Consider the following 6,641-nt stretch of genomic DNA (forward strand, 5'->3'; position numbering starts at 1 on the left):
GACATGGGGAATCAGGGGTGGAAAGGAGGAGTGTGCTGTCACAGTATAGGGAGAGCAATTAGGGTCACATAACAATGTATGTATAAATTTTTGTATGGGAGACTAACTTGAAATGTAAATTTCATTTAAAATACAACAATAAACAAAAAAATAAATAAATTGTTGAATTCTCAATTTATACACAAATTGTTCTGTGACACTGGTTACAATTCCTGTATTGTGTGAACACTCTCACCATTTTCACCCTGCCTGCCCCCTTTCTATCCATCCAGTTTCTCTGCCCCACTTTGCCTTTTCATCTTTGCTTTTGGGTAAATGTTGAGCAATTGGTCTCATATAGTTGATTGTTTAATGGAGCACACTCCTCACAGGTGTTATTGTTTATTTTATAGGCCAATCTATTATTTCTCTGAAAGTGGACCTCCAGGAGGGGCTTCAGTTCCAGGTTAAAGAATATCTTACGGTGATAATTTCAGGGGTTCCTCTAGCCTCTATCAGTCCAGTAAGTCTGGTCTTTTTTTTTTTTTTTTTAATGAATTTGACTTTTTTTCTACATTTTTCTCCCATTCTAATGTGGAACCATTCTGCATTCCTGGAATTAATTCCACTTGGTCACGGTGTATGACTCTTTTAATATACTGTTGGATTCTGTTCACTAGTATTTTGTTGAGGATTTTTGCATCTATATTCTTAAGAGATATTGGCCTGCAGCTTTTTGTTGTTGTTTTCTTGTGGTGTCTTTCTTTGGCTTGGGTATCAGGGTTATATTTGCTTCATAGAATGAATTAGGGAGTATTACTTCCTTCTCTATCTTTTGGAAGAGTTTAAACAGTATTGATGTCAATTCTTCTCTAAATGTTTGATAGAATTCCCCAGTGAAGCCATCTGGTCAAGGACTTTTTTTTAGCTGGGAAGTTTTTAATCACCAGTTTGATGTCTTCACTTGTTGTGGGTCTGTTGAGACTGTCTATTTCCTCTTGAGTCAGTTTGGGTAGGTTGTGTGCTTTTAAAAATTTTTCCATTTCATCTAGGTTACCTAGTTTGTTGCCATACAGTTGTTTATAATATTCTATCATAATTCTCTCTATTTCTATTGTGTCAGCCATAATGTTGCCTCTTTCATTTTTTATTTTGGTGATTTACATCTTTTCTCTTCTTTTGTTTGTCAACTTAGCTAAAGTTTTGTCAGTTTTATTGCTCTTTTCCAAGAACCAACTTTTGGTTTTATTGATTCTCTCTGTTGTTTTCCTGTTTTCTATTTTATTTATCCTTCAATCTTTGTTATTTCCTTTCTTCTGATAGGTTTAGGCTTAGTTTGCTCTTCTCTTTCTAGTTCCTGGAGTTGTTGAGTTAGGCTGTTAATTTTTCCTTTAATTTTTTTTTATTGTACTTTAGATGAAGGTTTACAGAACAAATAGTTTCTCATTAAACAATTAGTACACATATTGTTTTGCGACATTGGTTAACAACTTCATGACATGTCAACACTCTCCCTTCTTGACCTTGGGTTCCCTGTTACCAGCTTTCCTGTCCCCTCCTGCCTTCTAGTCCTTGCCTCTGGGCTGGTGTGTCCCTTTAGTCTCATTTTGTTTTATGGGCCTGTCTAATCTTTGGCTAAAAGGTGAACCTCAGGAGTGACTTCATTACTGAGCTAAAGGGGTGTCTGGGGGCCATACTTTTGGGGTTTCTCCAGTCTCTGTCAGGCCGATAAGTCTGGTCTCCTTTTGTGAGTTAGAATTTTGCTCTACATTTTTCTCCAGCTCTGTCCAGAACCCTCTGTTGTGATCCCTGTCAGAGCAGTCAGTGGTGGTAGCCGGGCACCATCTAGTTTTACTGGACTCAGTCTGGTGGAGACCATGGTAGTTGTGGTCCATTAGTCCTTTGGACTAATCTTTCCCTTGTATCTTGTTTTCTTCATTCTCCCTTGCTCCCAAAGGGGTGAGACCAGTGGAGTATCTTAGATGGCCACTCACTGGCTTTTAAGACCCCAGACACTACTCACCAAGGTAGAATGTAGAACATTTTCCTTATAAAATACGTTATGCCAATTGAGCTAGATGTTCCCCGAGACCATGATCCCCACAGCCCTGATAGGCTGTTAATTTGAGATCTTTCTTCTTTTTTATGTAGGTAGTTATTGCTATAAGTTTCCCTCTGAGTACAGCTTTCACTGCCTCCCATAAGTTTTGGTATGTTATGCTTTCCTTTTCATTTGACTCTAAGAAATTTGTGCTTTCTTCCTTGACCCATTGGTAGTTTAATAGTATGTTCTTTAATTTCCATATGTTCGCGTGTTTTCCAGGATTTTTCTGTTATCGATTTCTAGCTCTGCTCCCTTGTGTTCAGAGAAAATACTTTGTAGGACTTCAGTCTTTTTAAATCTATCAAGACTTGCTTTGTGACCTAAGATGTGGTCTATCCTGGAGAATGTTCTATGTGCACTGGAGTAGAATGTGTATTGTACTTTTTTTCTTGATAATGTCCTTTATTCACAACAGTCTTACATTTTGATGTACTCCAATTTATCTTTTTTTTTTTTTTTTTTCACATTGCTCATACTTTTGTTATATCCAAGAATCCATTATCAAATCCATGGTCATGAAGATTTACCCTTATGTTTTCTTCTAAGAGTTGTATGGCTTAATTCTTATTTTTAGGTTATTGATTGATTTTTAATTAATTTTGATCTATCATGTAAGATAGGGGTCCAACTTTATTCCTCTTCCAGTCGTCCCAGCGCCATTTGTTGAAGAGACTATTGTTTCCATCACTGAATGGACTTTGTACCATTTTCAAAAATCAATTGGTAGGGCCACAAATAGCCAAAGCAATTTAAAAAAGAAGAAAGTTGGAGGACTCACACTTCCCCACTTCAAAATATACTGTAAAGCTACAGTAATTTGATATAATGTTAGACATATAGACTAATGAAATGAAATTGAGGGTCCAGAAATAAACCCATACATCGATGGTCAATTGATTTTCCGTAATGGATAGAACAGCTAGACAGAAGACTAATAAGTACAGAGAAGATTTGAACACTATAAACCAACTTGACATAACGGACATATTTAGAGCACTCCATCCAACCACAGCAGAATACACATTCTTCTCCAGTGCACATTCTCCAAAATACACCATATGCTAGGTCAACAAAAAAAAAAAAAACCTCAATAAATTTAAAAATACTGAAATCATGCAAAGTATCTTTTCCGATCACAGTGGAATGAACTAGAAATCAGTAACATAGAGAAACTGGAAAATTCACAAGTGCGTGGAAATTAAGCAACACACAGTTAAACAACAAATTGGTCAAAGACGAAATCAAAAGGGAAATCAGAAAATATCTTAAGATGGGTGAAAACCAAAATACAATAAAACAAAGTTTACTGGATGCAGAGAAAACAGTGCTAAGAGAGACACTTATAGTTTGTTAACACCTGTGTTAAACAGGAAGAAAGATCTCAAATCACTAACCTAACTTTATACTTTGCAACTAGAAAAAGAAAAGGAAACTAACACAAAGCTACCAGAAGAAAGTAAGTAATAAAGATTAGGGTAAAGATAAATTAATAGAGAATAGAAAAACAACGGAACAAAAAAAAAGCTGGTTCTTTGGAAGACCAACAAAATTTACAAGTCATTAGCTAGACTGACAAAGAAAAAAGAAAGAGACAGATAACTAAAATTAGAAATGATTGTGGGATGTCAGTACTGATCTTACAGAGATTAAAAAAAGACTACAGGAGAATACTCTGAGCAATTGTACACAAACCTGTTAGATAATCTAGATGAAATGGACATATTCCTAGAAACACACAAATTACATAAATTGACTCAAGAAGAAATAGAAAATCTGAATAGAATAATAATAAGTAAAACATTGAATCAGTAATCAAAAACCTACCAAGAAAAAAAAATCCAAAACAAGATGGCTTCACTGGTGAAATCTACCAAACTTTTAAAGAAGAACTAACACCAATACTTTCAAAAAAAAAAAAAAAAAAATAGAAGTGAACACTTTCTAACTCATTCTATGAGGCCAATATTACCCGATACCAAAGCCAGACAAAGACATCATAAGAAAGCTACAAGCCTATAGGCTTATGAATATAGATGCAAATGTCCTCAACAAAATATTAGCAAACTGCATCCAAAGGTATTTTAAAAGGACTACATACAATGACCAGGTGGGATTTATCCCGGAAATGCAAGGTTGGTTGAACATAAAAAAAAATCAATATAATATATAACATTAATAGAACAAAGGAAAAAACCACATGGTCATCTCAGTTGACACAGAAAGTCATTTGACAAAATTCAAAATGCTGTCATGATAAAAACACCCAACAAAGTAGGAACAGAAGGGAAATTCCTCAGCATGATAAAGTACATTTATGAAACATCCAGAGCTAACATCATACTCAATAGTGAAAGACTGAAATCATTCTCCCGTAAGCTCAGGAACAAGACAAGGATGCCCACTTTCACCATTACTATTCAACATTGTACAGAAGGTCCTAGCCAGAGCAATTAGGCAAGAAGAGAAATATAAGACATCTGAACTGGAAAGAAGTAAAACTGTCTCTTTTCACGGATGACATTATCCAGATATAAAAAATCCCAGATTCCACAAAAAAGCTGCTAGAGCTAATAAATGAATTCAGCATAGTTGCAAGGTGCAAGGTCCCACACAAAAATCAGTTGTGTTTCTATATACCAATGTTATGGATTGAATTGTGTTCTCCAAAAATATGTGTTGTAAATCCTAACCCTTACACCTGTGAATGTAATCCCATTTAGGAAAAAGTTTTCTTTATTATGCTAATTAAGCCGTATCAGTGGAGGTGTGTCTTAAGCCAATCACTTTTGAGATATAAAAGAGCAGATTAAGCACAGAAGCAAGCAAGCACACACAGATAGGGGAAGATAGATGCCATGCCACATGAAGATCATCAAGGACCCCAGGAACAGAAGCTGAAAAGAGACAAGGACCTTCCCCCAGATCTGACAGAGAAAGAAAGCCTTCCCCTAGGGCTGGTGCCCTGAATTCAGATTTCTAGCCTCCTAAACTGTGAAATAAATTCTACTCATTAAAGCCATCCACTCGTGGTATTTCCATAATAGCAGCACTAAGAAACTAAGACAACCAGTAATGAGCAATCTGAAAAGGAAATTCAGAAAACAATTCCATTTAAAATAGCATCTAAAAGAATAAAATACCTTGGAAGAAATTTAACCAAGGGTATGACAGACTTGTACACTAAAAACTGTAAAACATTGCTGAAAGAAATTAAAGGAAACCTAACTAAATGTAAACACATCCCATGTTCATGAATTGGAAGACTTAATATGGTTAAGATATCAATATAACTCAAAATGATGTACAGATTCAACACAACCCCTATTAATATTCCAACAGCATTTTTTTTTTTTTTTTTGCAGAAATGGAAAAGCTGATCCTTAAATTCATATGGAATTATAAAGGGTGCTAAATAGCCAAAACAGTCTTGGAAAAGAAGTAGAGATTTGGAGGACTCATGCTTCCCAATTTCAAAATGCACTAAAAAGCTACAGTAATCAAAACAACATGGTTCTGGTATAAGGATAGACATATAGACCAATGGAATAGAACTGAGAATCTAGAAATAAACCCATGTATCTATGGCCAATTGATTTTTTTTTGGTTTTATACTTTTATTGAAAAATAATATAGATACAGAAAAATGCACGTATCATGTATAGCTTGATAAATATTTACAAACTGAACCCATTCATGTAACCAGCATTCAGATGAAGAAACAGAACATGACCAGCATTTCAGAAGCTTCTCTATTAAATTTTCCACTCACTATCTCCTAATCAAAGGCAACCACCATCTTGACTTCTAACATCATAATTTTTATTTTTGTTCTTTATTATGGTACAAATATATATAACAAAACATTTGCCATTTCAACACTTTTTACATGTACAGTTAAGTAATATTGTCTATGTACATCATGTTGTGCAACTATCACCCTATCCAATTCCAAATTTTTCCATTACCCTTGGCAGAAACTCAGTGACCCCTAGGCCCTGACTCTCCCTTTGCTCCTCCCTCCCACCCCTGGCAACCACTAATAAACTGTATTGAAGTTTATTAAAATAAAGTAGTAAACTTTACTTACCTGAAGTGTAATGAACAATAAGCAGTATTTGAAGTGTATTAGAGTATTATATTAAAGTTTCCAACTATTAGAACTTTCTCTTTCTCGCTTCAGTTTTGTCAATGTTTGCTTCATATATTTTGAGGGTCTGTTGTTTGGTCCATATATATTTATAATTCTTCTATTTTCTTGATGAATTGACCCTTTTATCATTATATAATGGCTTTCCTTGTCTCTTTTAACAGTTTTTTTTCTTAGGATGTATCTTTTTTTTATTGTACTTTAGATGAATGTTTACAGAACAAACTAACTTCTCATTAAACAGTACATATATTGTTTTATGACATTGGTTAACAAACCCCACAACATGTCAATACTCTCCCTTCTTGACCTTGGATTCCCTGCTACCAGCTTTCCTGTCCCCTCCTGCCTTCTAGTCCTTGCACCTGGGCTGGTGTGCCCCTTTAGTCTTGTTTTGTGCTATGGGTCTGT

This window comes from Trichechus manatus, unplaced genomic scaffold (assembly GCF_000243295.1).
Source record: "Trichechus manatus latirostris isolate Lorelei unplaced genomic scaffold, TriManLat1.0 scaffold00044, whole genome shotgun sequence".
NCBI lineage: Eukaryota > Metazoa > Chordata > Mammalia > Sirenia > Trichechidae > Trichechus > Trichechus manatus.